Genomic DNA, 15,256 nt, shown 5'->3' with positions numbered 1-15,256 from the left:
GTTCTCGTCTCATTCATAAAACCCGTGGTCTCTTGCATAAACTTTCCAAACATGTCCTCCAATTTTGTCACCTTTTGATCTCCTTGTTGGTTGTTCACCCCTGTTTGGTTGTTTGGAAATGCCCTTTGATTCCATTGATTGTTTTGCTGATTCTGTTAGTTTTGATTGCCCCAAGACAGGTTCGGGTGATTCCTCCAACCAGGATTATATGTGTTGGAGTACGGATTGTTCAGTTGCCTTTGATTTCCAGCCAAGTAGTTAACCTGCTCCGATGATGAAGATGCTGAGGCAAACGTGTTCCCTACTTGACATTCACTGCTCACATGATTACTTGCACAAAATTCACAAGTTAGTTGAGTTGCCTGAATGGAATTTACTTGCATACTTCCCACCTATTTCTAAATTGCTGTCAATTGGGCTGAGATGGCTATATATGCATCAACTTCATAAAGACCCATGGATTTCTTTGGTTACATCCTCTCATTAGGTCTTTGATAATTGTTGCTTGCCAGAACTTCAAGCAACTCGTGAGCTTCTTTCGGTGTCTTATTTTGTAGTGCTCCTCTCGATGCTGCATCCACCATAGTTTGCACATTCACCGTTAATCCATTATAAAATGTTTGGACTTGGATCCAAACTGGTAACCCATGATGTGGACATCTTCTCAATAATTTTTTGTATCTCTCACAAGCCTCATACAATGATTCCAACTCTTCCTGAATGAATGACGTGATATCATTTCTCAACTTTGCCGACTTTGCTGGAGGAAAGAATTTGGTCAGGAACTTCTGTGCTAAATCATTCCATGTGGTGATTCTTCCTGATGGTAGTGCCAGTAACCATCCCTTAGCTTTATCCTTCAATGAAAATGGAAATAGTCTCAATCTGATTGCATCATCTGACACTCCGTTTGACTTGAACGTATCACAAATCTCCAAAAAATTTGCAATGTGTAGATTTGGATCTTCCTTCAAATCACCCCTGAACTGAACCCACTGCTGGATCATTTGGATGATTGTCGGCTTTATCTCAAAGTTGTTGGCTTGTACTGCTGGTCTAGTAATACTTGACCCACTGCCTTCAACTGTGGGAACTGAGAATTCCCTTAGTGTTCTATTCTCTGCCATCTCTACAACTATGACTTTTGGTTCAACTCTGGCTTCTCGTTCTCTTCTCTCTTTGTTTAGTCTTCTGGTGGTTCTTTCAATCTCAGGATCAACAGGAACCACTGGCTGACGTCTTACTCTTCGCATAAACTACACAGACAAATAGAAAGAGTGAGATCACACCAACCTAAAAGACTAACAAAAATTAAACAAACAATAATTAAGTAAAAATAACACTCCAATCAAGATAACACAAGAAAATTTTAATGTTAACACAAAACTCAATCCCCGGCAACGGCGCCAAAAACTTGATGTGTATTTACTACAACATGCATAAATAACAAGTGCACTAGTCGCACAAAGTAATAAAGTGATGAGTGAGTATCGTTCCCACAAGGATTGGTTGCTAAGCACTAAGTTTTCTACTGTTTCAAGTTGGAGCAATCGAATTTGTTTGGATTAATGGGAGAAAATTAAACTTAAAACTAAAACAAAAATTTCTAAATATTCAAAGCTAAATTATGAAAGCAAGATTAAAAACAAGGTAATATCAATTTAAACAAACGGGTAGGGTTTTGACTTCTTTCAGACTCTATGGTTTAAACCTACAGATTATGCTATTTCCATATTCACATGCATTTATTGTAAATCGAATTCTCTAAATTGTAAAACATACCTTCTCAGGCTATGTTTTCCTACTTTTCCCTATTAAACTTCCGCACCCAACAAATTGAAGATTAATAGATCTAAGCTCATTAAGCACATAGAATCCTAGATTGATTTATTGATTCTTAAATTTATCTTTAGCATTTAATACTATAATGGTGATTACCCAAGAAGTTTAACATGACTCATTTCTCAATCTCATCATATTCATCAATTAAAAGCAATAAATTCAGAATAACCACACAATCCACGCAATAGCATATGAAAATAATAAAAATCAATTGCTCAATCCATGAGAGTCCTAACTACATCAAAACCCTAACCCAAAATGGGTTAGTTCATAGCTAAATCAATTCAATAAGCAAGAAAAACAATAAACACAAAGTTCAACATAATAAAATGAGAGAAAAGACAAGAGATCTCCCCTAGTTGAAGAATCCACCAGATTCAATCCCAAATCTTCTCACTTTTCAACACAAATTCGTCAAATCTAAAACTAAGAAGATGAAAAGGCTGCTCTAGACTAAGGAAAACACGACTCCCTCTAAAATGGCAAAGTTTTGCTTTTATACCTAGCCCAAAAACCTAAGACTTTGCCTAAAAATGCAACTGTGCGTTTTAACGAAACTGAAAATTGCAGACTTCGCCGCGGCGACGAAGTAAAAGTAACTCTTGTGCGTGACTCATTTCGCCGTGGTAAAGAACAAACTTCGCTGCGGCGAATCTTCATGAAGAATTATGAAATTACAAAATTGCCCTCCGCTTGCTTCTTTGCTTGAATCTTCAATCTTCGATGCTCTCCCATTGGAACAAGCTTCATAGTGCTTTACTCTACTTCAAAACTTTCCCAACTTCTGAGATCCGCTTACTTCTGAGTCCAGAAACTCCAATTCGCTCATTATTTGCTCAAAATGTCCATTTTGGCCTGAAACACAAAATGTAAAGAATTAAGTAGCAATTCAGGCATAAATGAACTAAGAAGTATCTAAAATCCGGCCTAAAAGCCTAAATGAAACAGTATAATCCTCGGATTATCACGTAACTATTTATGAAGAATTAGCTAAAATTTTTAGTGAATATGAAATAAATGATAAAAAAATTTCTCTCACATTTGACAATGCATCATCAATTGATAGAGTTATTGATTTTTTGTCAAAACAATTAAATCCACCTTATGAAGGTCAATTATTTCATATTAGATGTGTTTGTCACGCAATAAATTTAATTGCACAAGATGGAATAAAATTCAAAATGAAATATCTTTAATTAGGCATGCAATTACATTTATTTCATCATCTCCTTCATGTTTACAACAATACCACAGTATGTGTAAGCTAATGGGGTTACAAAAGAGAAAATTGAAAACTGATGTTAGGACTTGTTGGAACTCCACATATTTAATGTTAAAATCTTGTGAATCATATGAAAATGCTATTACACAATTTTTTAATACAAAACAATATGATCATTTATTGACTAGAAATCATTAGGAACTTGGCTTTTCCTTAATGAATATTTTAGAACCTTTAAATGATGCTACTGGACAGTGTTCTGGTATTTATTATCCTACAACTTGTTTAATCTTATATCATATACTATATATTAGTTATATTTTTAAAGAATATAGAGATCATGCAGTTATTGGAAATATTGCCAAAAAAAAAAAAAAAAATGGAAATAAAATTTAGAAAATATTGGGAAAAAAATGCCTATAATGTTTGCTTTAGCTACGGTAATGGATCCTATGGTAAAATTATTAGGAGTAAATAATATGATACAAGAAATTTCGGCAAATCTAGAGACCTCATTAAAAATTTCAGTTGAAGATGTTAGAACTTTATTACTTCAAATGTATTCACATTATGAAGTTAGACATGGAAACACGACAAGTATACAACCACCAATACCATCAATGTCAAGTTCCTCCAGAGGTAAAAAGAGCGTATGTGGTTCATCATCACTAAATATAAACAATCAGTAGGTACAAGCTCTTCAGATAGTGAAATTACAAATTATTTTAGCATGGATCATTTGGTTGAAAGTATGATTCAAAATGATCAATTTGATATTCTTCGATGGTGAAAAGCACATCGAAAGACTTATCCTATACTTTCCACCATTGCACGTGATTTACTAATGCCTCCTGTTTTTACTGTAGCATCAGAATCAGCTTTTAGTGTAGGTGGGCGTGTATTGGACGAGAGAAGATCAAGTTTACATCCAAGTGCTATTGAAGCCATTATGTGTATGAAAGATTGGGTGGCGGCAGATTTCAAGCTTCAAAATCATGTTGCTGAAGATATATTTGAAGATTTTAAGAATTTAGAAATTAATGAAAATGAAGATGTATACTAATTCTTAATCCTAATTTCTAAGTTTGTATTTGTAATTTATAATTATAACTTATAAGTAACAAAACGTGTTGAAATTAAATTAATATTTCAATGTCTCATTATTTTATTATATGAAGAGGTTAACTGGTATTGAGAAATTATTTTCAACATATGATGGATCTGGAATTGAATAGCAATGTGGTATTGGCGTAACATATACCAAAAGAACCATAATAGTTCTTCTGGAAATATAATATCAAGACCTGGAGGTAAACAAAAGATTTTTGAAAAGGGGTAATCTGGATGGACCCCTAACATATCATACATGGATTGACCACATTTTTCACTGCACCCTAATGAGTGTCACTAGCATCCGTCTGAAGAATGCGTTTCCCCGAAGAAGGAATCTTCAACAGCTGTGTATGGAAGGATGCGCGCTTGAGACTCTTGATTGCATTTGTCTGCTTTTCAGACCACTCTGGAGGATTCTTCTTAAGCATCTGGAAAAGTGGAGTAGTGAAACGAGAAATGTTGGGAATGAAACTATGCATGTAATTGGCAATTTATATTTTTAATTAATATAAATACAAAATGTCACTAAATATAACACATAAAATATTTTTATAATAATTATTAATATTTTTGATTTATTACCATAATTTATAATTATTAAAATTAAATATTTTTACAAAGCACGTGGGTTGGCCTATGGCACGGCCACTACACAGCCCAAGGCATGACACGATATATAACGGGCCGTGTTGTGGGCCTTCAAATTTCGTGGGTTGGCACGGCATGACAGGTAGAGGTGGAAAAGCAACCCGCCCGGCTCGCGACGGGTTGCTGTTAATGGCGGGTCGGTCCTGACCCGCCCGGTAACATTGGTGGGCCGGGTTAGGCCCACCAATATTAGGGAATTGGCTGGCCCAACCCGGACCGCCAACCCTAACCCGCTTTTTGATTTTTTTTTTTTAATTTTTAATTTTTTTTGTTTAAGTTTAAATGTTTAATTAACTTTTCAAATGAATAATTAACAATTTATAAATGAATAAATGTAATTGTGTTTAGTTAATTGTTAATTTCTTTTCAAATATCAATAACTAAATGAAATTAATTTTTTTGTTAACATTCCAAATATTAATTCAATTTAATACATTAAAATGTAATATAGAAAATTAAATTTATTCATTTATTAAAAATAAAAATAAGAAATTACAATAATTATTGCCTCGTTAAAAACCTCACCAAAAACCCAATAGACAAAAACTTGATAAGGAAAAAGAGTGCAATAATTGACAATTAATTTACAAAACAACTAATTTTGGGGTTCACTAGGACCTCCCTCATCCGTATCATCTATATTACAAAATTGAAATGATTCTATTAAAGTATCGTCGATAACCTCGTATTGACCTTGATGGCCGGCCGTTCCCAATCTCGAGACATGTGAGGCCTTCAATCATTTGTGGTGAAAGTTTAGTCCTCCTTTCATTTAATTCTTCCACTTACACTAAAGTTTGTTCGGATGAGACGGTTGAGACAGGAACAGCGAAAACATCCAAGGCAAGTCTTGATAATACCGAAAATAACATTTTCTGGCTCTCCAATAGTCTAAGAATCAATGTTGGCTCTCTGTTGTGGATCTACTGGTACATTTCAGGGGTTGCCAAATATTGTTAAGCTCATTATTCTGCGCCTGCATGGAGATAGTACATTAGTTGTTGTTGTTGGTGGAGCTTCTGAAGAGAGGTTGTGCTTTGAATTCGGGTCCTCTTCGGCCTATTCAATGCACCCCAAGAGTAGAAGTCTTCATTTGTTTCTTCTGATGCAGCTTCCCTGGATGTTTCGCCTCTTGTGGGTTCCCATACCTGTTTTCAAACTGGAAATAACTTCGAAAGTGTATTTTTTCCCTCTCCTATTTGATTGGCATATGCTTCGGTTTGTAAATTTTCACATATTTGTCAAAACCATTTTCTAAACCTGCATTTTAATTCTAGGATCAAATATAGCACCTAAACTAAAGAAAGAATGGGTTCCCAATATTTTAAAAAAAATTTCCATTGCCTTTATTGGTGCATTTAAAATTACATTGTCTTTGTTTTTTATAAATAACTCAGAAATTTTTATAATTGTTGTATTACCAATGGACTAGTAGGATAAACACACCAGAAAGTTGTAGTGGATTATTAAAAAGTTTTAAGAAAAAAATGAAATACTTGCTATTTGCCAATCATTTTCTACTAAATAATGAGACCTCTATTATTTGCACAAAATAACTAATTATATTAGCATAAGGTAACATAAATCAGCATTAATATTACTATTCCATCTAACAGGCATGTCTAATGCAAAAGTTCTAGGAGACATATTTGATTTAATAACAGTCTTGAATTCAGCATTTTTTTTTTTTATTACTACTAGTAATCCAAGTTAAACAATCTCTAATTCTATTAATATTTTTTTTAATTGTTTTCATATCACTTTTCACAATTAAATTAATAACATGGCATGCACAACGTTAGTGAAAAACTTCAATTGTTATATAAAGGATAATTACTTTGAAAATATCTATAACTTTACTATTAAAACTTGCATTATAAAGTTAAACTTATCACTTTACTAATAATATCATAATCTTCTAAAACTCACACTTTATTATAAATTTGTTCACCACTATGATCACATCCATTAATCTAAATCCTAATAAAGATTTATTTAATTTACATTCATTATCAAATAATAACTAGTCACACAAATATAATCTTGTTTAACTCTACCACTTCAATATCGACAGTTGAGCCACACTAACATGACAAGTATGTATTTTTTTTTTAATTCTAATTTCATTTTTTTTAAACAATTTATTAAATCATTTCTAGTTGTGTTTTAGAATAAATTTTAATCCTTAAAAAAATGAATTTTGAAAAAATCTTTCAAAATATTTATCTTCAGCCATATTAATAGGTTGATCAGTTGCCAATATATAAAGCTAACTGTTCCCTATATACATCAGAATTATAATGCCAATATTACCCATTTAGTATTTTGAGTTTGATGGCTTTCTCTATTTCCATGTTGATTAATATGTTTATAGCATGCGTTTTTAAAGTACTAGTACCATTACCTGAATCAGCTTTATAAATATTTCCACAGTATTTGCATCTCGCTTTCTTGACTTGAACGTCATTTTCTGTCTCGTAAAACTTGTCAAAATGCGCCCAAACGTCTGATGTGTGTCTGTCTTCGCTTTTGACGGCAGTTGATGATCCCGCCTCAGCTTGAGATGAAGTTGGACGAACACGACAATTACGAGGACGACCTTCTAGAACCACCGAGAGCTGTTGGAATCGGGGGCATATTTTGAGGTATATCGGATTCTGAGAATGGAAAAGCGGGACTTTTGAATCTCCTCATGCATTTATGTTAGTAAATCAGTGGGACTAGCAGATAGTAGTTTCCTTCATCTGTAATTGATGGGAGAGAAATATCTATCCATTGTAGTTGAAAAAAAAATTGATGTAGAAAAATAAAAATTAAGAAGAGAATTGGAATATGGAAATTGGAATTTGGAAAATTGAAAATTGGAAATATGAATTAAAAATTGCAAAAACTAATAAAATTAAAATACGAGCAAATTGATACAAAGAGATTAAGAGAATAAATGAATAATTGAGAGATTAGAGATTAGAGAATATGAGAGAATGAGAGAATTTGAGTTGTGAGAAAAATGTGAGAGTTTAGGGCCAATTTATAGGAAAAAATGGGAAGAAAAATGATGAAAAAGACCCCTCCAACGGCTATAAAACAGCTATATTTCAAGGGTAAAGGGGTAATTTGAAAAATAAAATAAAATTTTTTATTTTTATTTTTATTTTGCTGTCGGGTTAGGGTTAACCAGGACCGCCATCTTGGCGGTCTGGGTTCAACCCGCTTCTTCTCACGGGTCGGTTAGGGTTGACCTGCCAACAGCCCAAATGTTCCACCTCTAATGATAGGGCACGAAATTGTGCAGGCCTTCGCACGGCACAGTCCACGGCATGATGGGCCTTGAATTTTTAATCATGGCACGGCACGGTCCACCGTCACCTCTAATGCGATAACTTATAAAATAATCAATTTTAGATAAATGGCTCATTAACTAGTATCTAATCTTTACATGTATATGATGTTTATAGATTAAAATCCACTTCAAGATGCTCTTCCTATACATGCTCCCATAATGACAAATCATTTTATGATGAAAATTATGAAAGAATTAGTCGTGAAAGTGTAAAATCATTATAGTTCAAAAATAAAATAAAATAAATTAGGCCAACCAAAGGTGAATGATTCACCACATCTCCAAGTTTGCAAGACAGATCAGTATCCCTGTGATAAAAAGTGTACGTTTCATTTAATTTAGAATGCCAGATCATTATATAGCTAGTTTCATTTGCTTCTTTTTACTCTTTGTGTTTTGATAATATATTAGGGTGGAGCCAGGATTATCATTCAGAAAAGGCATATTAAATTATAGAATTAAAAAAATTGCAAATTTATTCTATCTGTATTTTTTTTAAATATAGTGATCAATTATTTCATTTAAAACACTATAGAAAATATATTCAGCTAAAATTCAAATATAAATCTATGATCAAGATAATTATTTAATTAGACATATGTTAATCATAAATTTGTTCACACCATATTTAAAGTATACTTTGTTTGAAAAACAAAACCTAATAAAAATTATTATATACCTGCGACACCAACTTTATAAGATAATCATAAATTTTATTTCTTATGAATTTTTCTTTTGTGACATGATATAACTTAAACCTCAATTCATAATTTCATTTAACTTTAACTTTAGAAAGGAGAAGAAGCATAAAAAATTAATATATTTTAGTTCTTGCATTTGTATAGAGAGAACTCTAAAAAAAATGAAATACATAAAAAATTTCAAGAAAATTTTTAAAAATTGGGGAAGGGCATGGGCTCCTCCTGAGCATATATTGGCTCCGCCAGTATCTATATATATTCACGTACCGTAACACTTTGTTGGAAGATCCGTAACAGCAAAAGCCCAAGGGGAACACCAATAAGATAATAGCAACCTAATTTTATGTTAGCTACACATGATTTCCATCCTGATCCCAAAGCCACTCCTATCAAAATATATAACAAAATCGTTAATCCAATTTACAAAATTACTATTAATATTGAAGTAAATAATACATTATTTTTATATAAAATAACATAAAATTCTTTTATGCACAAATAATGACAAATACAGATTAAGATCACCATTTGGATATCATGCATTAAATATTAAGAATCAGGAACTAAGAATCTCAATTATGATAATTATAATTATATTTGCAGAAAATCATCCCATGCTCTTTTTATTTATGCATTGCTTGCCTTCGAATTACATTTGTATCTATGTTCTGATAATGATCTCATAAATTTATTAGTTGACTGATTATTTTCTTGGTTCAACAATACAAATGGAACATGGATTTATGATATCAAATCCAATCAATATTAAATTTCAAATGACATTTACATCAAGGAAAAAGTAAGTAGAAACACAGTATTCCTCTACATAATCAATGTTTATGTAAGAAGTAAAACTAGCCTGGTATTGATCTCTTGGGCATCGACTCCAACACTTCTTATTTAAACCTCTATTTTGAAACCTGGTCCGGGCTGACTGGTTGAATTGGTCGAACTAAGGCCAACTTTGGTGAGGGTCGAAGGAAAAATGGCTATTGTCATTTGACTCAGATCAACCCAAAGAGTTGGACCGGTTGCACAGTATTGAATCATCGATCCAACCGGCTCGAAGAGCAAACCGGGTTTTGATTTTTCATAGGCTACAACATGTTTATAGGCCTTTTCTTTCTTGTCCTTCTCTGCAAACTATAATTGTACAATGGCTATCGATCTCAAAAAGAAACAATGGCTACCGATCTCAAAAAGAAACAATGGCTACAACATGTTATTAGGTTGGCATAAAATCTCCAGATCTGATTTGGTCGGTCTGATTTGGACCTCGTTTGGCCAGATTGCGATGGCTAGAGCCATCTTGGTTGTCAAGTGAAGTAAGTGGGAGGGGAAGGAAGAAGAAAGAGAAGAGGAGACAAAGATAAAAATGAAGGAAGAAGAAAGAGAAGAGGAGATAAAGAGAAAGAGAAGAGAAGAAAGTTGCAAAAGAGAGAGGGGAAAGTGATAGAAGAAAGAAGAAAGTTGCAAAAGAGAGAGGGGAAAGTGATAGAAGAGAGAAGAAAGTGACGAAGAGAGAGACAAAAAAAAAAAAAAAGCAGATAAGCTACAGGGGCGTGTTTGATTGATTTCAAACCTATAGGGACTAATGTGTAATTTTTAGAGGTGTGTTTGCTAGATTTCAAATCTGTAGGGATTGATGAAAATTTTCAGAGATGTGTTTGCTACACATCAGGCAGACCGATCCAATCCAACTAATCTGATCGATCAACACAAGAATGACCCTTTGACCAGGTCAAGGAACGGTTAGATTTTTAAAACATTAATTTAAATAATATATATAGAGAAAAGAAGAAGTAAATGAGAGATGTTACCCGATTCCAAATGAGACACCATCATTGTTTTAAAACCCGGCCCGGCCCGGCCGGTTGAATCGGGACCCGATAGCTTCAACGGGCTGGGTTTAACTTTTCCGATTCACCCCAAAACCCTAAGATTTGGGAGGATGATCGGCGAACAATCGACGGTTGGAAGGTTAGGGCTTTTGAAGACTAAGTTCCAGTGAATGCAATGGTGGTGACGACATTGATTTCTGGTGAGTAAATCGACCGGAAATCGAACAAACGTGGTAGCGGCAACAATGGGATTTTTTCGGCGATTGGCAAGGCTAACGGGGGTGGGGTGAGATGGGTTTTGGTTGGGAGGAACAGAGAAGTAATTCCTGGGTGATGGGGAGGTTTGTCGGCGCCGGCGTGGATGAGATCTTGCCTGGAATACCCACGCTGGCGTCAGTTAGATCTGGCCGAAATCGAACCTATTTCGGCCAGATCCTGGGTAGATTTTAATGGAAATGGGCTCAGGGGACGATTGGGGTTGCATCTGGGGTGTCACCGCTGCTGATCAGTCGCTGGTCGATTTTCATTTGGGGTGTGTTTGATAAAGTTCAAACATGTAGGGACTTGTACGTAATTTTTAGAGGTGTATTTGTTGAGTTTTAAAATTTTTTGTCAACGGGTCAACCCGGGACCCGAAAACTTTGTCGGGTTTCACCCCGGGTTGGGTTTTTAAATATTGGACATCATCTCCCAACCATTTATTGTCATGCTTCCAAATGAGACAAACAATTAACACTCGTTAACAAATCAACCTCAAGTTTCCATAAATCAAGAGTCTGTGTAGCCATGCGATCGAAAAACAAAATTACAAAACTTATGTATATGACCAGTTTTAAGCAAATGTATATCATAAAAATGTAAATTTACTGAAGTATACAATACACGTAATATACATGATTAATAATGAAGTGCACGACAATACCATACAAACAAATTGTGTGAATAATAAGCTTAGACTTATCACTTTGACCCATGGATAATCTAGCTTAATATTATAACCTTAGCCTATATTACTAGCCCAAATAAGCCCATGTATTTAGCCCAAATAGTAGCCTTGTACCTGGAAAGCCTAGTTAGTAAATACGCGTATAAACGCATATTTATGTATTTTACAAAGGACTGTCGAATTATTCGCGAATTTTTGAAAAAAAAAAAAAAAATAATTGAAACGACGTGTTTTAGTGGGGGAAAGAAAAAATCAGTGGTAAGGCGTAAGAGAAGAGATTGGAAAAGGGGGGGAATAAAAAATAACCCTCTCAAAGACATCCATTTTTCCGCCCATTCCCCCACACTGACACCTTTACATTTTAAACTCAAAACACATACAAAATCATTTCATATTTTTAAATTTTTCCATGCTATCTGATAAATTAGATTGGAATAATATATTAAAATAATAATTTATTGTGAAAAAAAAAAAACTGTCATATATTATAGGTATAAAATATAGTTAGACATTGTACACTAATTTTTTATATAAATTTGTGAGACAAATTTTAGTTTTTGATTTAAATAATTTAATTGATTATGGGAAGTTAAAATTAGTTGCATTTAATATCAAACTTATCAGTTTTAAATTAGTAAAGAATTATGGCTAAATATTGTGTTTGAGTCTGGAGACTATAATTTGAATATCAGTTATATATTGTATATTGTGTTATTGATTAATTGAATACTTTGCATTTGAAATACTATATTGATTTTGTCAAGTAATCCAAAAAGCATTAAAACTAAGATTGATATTGCCATTTTCAAAACGTATTATTGACATGACCGTATTAACTGTAGTATAACCTGTATATACCCTACCATATTTTTCTTGTATCCGAATTTTATGGCCAATTTTTAAAAATGTATTTTTCACTGTTTTCCGTATTATACCCGTAAAATTCCCGTACCCTTTTTTTACCGTACCCGTTTTACTAACTAGGTTGGAAAGATTCTGAAAAAATATCACATTTATTAGGGAGTTGTTAGATCAATAACACTATAGACACCGAAAAAGTTACACCGAAATTCTGTACCAGCCTACGTGTAACACACGTCTGAATTTTTTTACAATTTTTTTCTAGTGAACGACCGTTCATCAAATTTGGACGGCTGTTCACTCACATGGATGCCCGTCCATATTAATGGACGGGCGTCCATATACAAGGACATGCGTCCCCATTTAAGGACGCCCGTCCATAATAAATACAATAAAAAATTTGAAAAACTTAGACGACCGTTCATAGGTTGTGGACGACCGTCCCTTAATTTTGACGGGGCGTCCACAAATACGGGACCCCATCCATTAAGTTTCGATGGGCATCCATTCCTTATGGATGCCCTCCAAACTTAATTTGTTTTAAAAATAAAATAAAAAGTTTGGACGCCCGTCCATAAATTATGACGGTGTCCCTTAAGTTTGGACGGCGTCCTTTAAGTTTGGACGGCCGTCCTTGACCCAAATATTGAAAAAAAAAAAATTTAGGGACGGCCATCCATAAATTTTGGACGGCCGTCCTTAACATTTGGATAGGCGTCCATTCTGTCCCTTTGTAAGGGACGGGCGTCCATTCCTAATGGATGCCCGTCCATACTTTTAATAAAAAAAAAAAAAATTAAACAAAAACCATTCTTCTGTTGCAAAACATCTTCGTCTTCATTCCCCATCTCCTCTCTTTTTCTTCGTCTTCATTGCCAGTGGTGCAATCCATTTCACTGCCTCAAATAATGACTGTGGTGTCAAAGATTTTGATATGGAAAAGTATCAACTCTCTAAGCATTTTCGTTTTCCTTGGCGAGTGAATGTAAGTTAGTTACATTCAACAGTCCATCTGTCCGTATAGTATGTGGTGCCTTTGTTGACATTGAGGGTTTTGTGCTTCATTTTCTAGGCAACATATGAAGCACTTGCAAGCTGAAGCTTTCAATTGAATTTTTTATTTTTTTTTATTTTGTGCTTTTGCGCATACTTCGCTGAGTCCTGATGGTAAACGTCTAATAATTGTTGGAGACAACCCAGAGGATATGTTGGTGGATTCTAACACTGGAAAGGTAATTATCTATACTGTTGTCCATATATCTTTTTCTTCCTTTTTTCATTTATTTTTTCTGGAAGCTGATTAAAAAAAATGACGTGTGTCTACTGGTGCATGTATATCTAGATCCTGCAAATGAAATTAAAGCATTTACTGATTTATATTTGTAATTTTCACAGACTGTCAATCAGTTGTCTGGGCACTTGGATTTCTCGTTTGCATCAGCATGGCAACTTGAGACGAAGAAAAAGAGAGAGGAATGAAGACAGAAGAAGAAGAGGGTTTTTGTTTAGAATTTTTCTTTTTTGAATTAAAAGTATGGACGAATGAACGCGCATCCAAACATAAGGGACAGCCGTCCCCAAAGTTTTTTTTTTTTTTTTTTTTCTATTTGGGTCAAGGACGGGCGTCCATTATTTGTGGCGCCCTCCAAACTTAAGGGACGCCCGTCCACAATTTATGGACGCGTTCAAATTTTTTATTTTATTTTTTAAAACAAATTAAGTTTGGACGGGCGTCCATTCCTTATGGACGCCGTCCAAACTTAATGGACGAGCGCCCCGCATTTGTGAACGCCCGTCCAAAATTAAGGGCGGCCGCCTCCACAACCTATGAACGGCAATCCACAACCTATGAACGGCCGTCCATTATGTTTTGTATTTTTTATTGTATTTTTTTTTTTATGGACGAACGAACGTCTTTTAAATGGGGACGCCCGTCCCTTGTATATGGACGGGCGTCCATGTGAGTGAACGGCCGTCCAAATTTGATGGACGGTCGTTCACTAGAAAAAAATTGTAAAACAATTCAGACGCGCGTTACACGTAGATCGATACAGAATTTCGGTGTAACTTTTTCGGTGTCCCTAGTGTTATTGGTTGTTAGATATATATTAATTGTGGAAGGTGGTAGATAATATTAATTAGGGGGAGTTGGTTGTTGGAAATTGGAGCGTAGAAGGTTCCCTTGAGCACTATAAAACGTGGTGACCCCTTGCTATTTTGTACAAGCCAAATTTGAGAGGTAATAGTAATCCTCTCTTCAAATACTTTTCTCCTCTGAATTCTCTTCGTTAGCCTTGAGCTAAAAGCTTCTTTTCCAACAAAGTGGTATTAAAGCTATAAGGATCTTGAAGATGGCAAGTGGGATGGTTCCCTTCCAAGCTCCAATGCTCAACCAAAACAACTATGATAAGTAAAGCATGATGATGAAGGCACTACTCAGATTGCAGGACACATGGGAGATTGTGGAAAAGGTTACAAGGAGCATGAAGATGAGGTTGCCATATCCTAAGCACAAAGGGACACTCTAAAGGATTCAAGAAAGAGAGACAAGAAAGCTCTCTTTACAATCTATCAAGCCCTTGATGATGATGGGTTTGAGAAGATCTCAAATGCAACTACCACCAAGGAAGTGCGGGACTTGTTTCACGTATCTTACCGAAGAGAAGAGAATGTGATGAAGGTTCGTCTCCACACTTCAGAAGGAGAGTTTGAATCTTTCCATATGAAGGAATTAGAGACGAT

General features: G+C 34.5%; 1 non-coding gene across 1 annotated transcript; it reads left to right on the top strand.

The window, feature by feature from the left end:
- The first annotated feature begins 642 nt into the window (after positions 1-642).
- LOC116118152 lies at positions 643-749 on the top strand. The gene has a single exon (XR_004126107.1). It is a non-coding gene; the product is annotated as a small nucleolar RNA R71 (small nucleolar RNA).
- The last annotated feature ends 14,507 nt before the right edge of the window (positions 750-15,256 follow it).

Source organism: Pistacia vera, unplaced genomic scaffold (assembly GCF_008641045.1).
Source record: "Pistacia vera cultivar Batoury unplaced genomic scaffold, PisVer_v2 Contig838, whole genome shotgun sequence".
In the NCBI taxonomy this organism is placed as follows: Eukaryota; Viridiplantae; Streptophyta; class Magnoliopsida; order Sapindales; family Anacardiaceae; genus Pistacia; species Pistacia vera.
The sequence above is the reverse complement of the archived record's forward strand: the minus strand, read 5'-3'. Positions and strand labels throughout refer to the sequence as shown.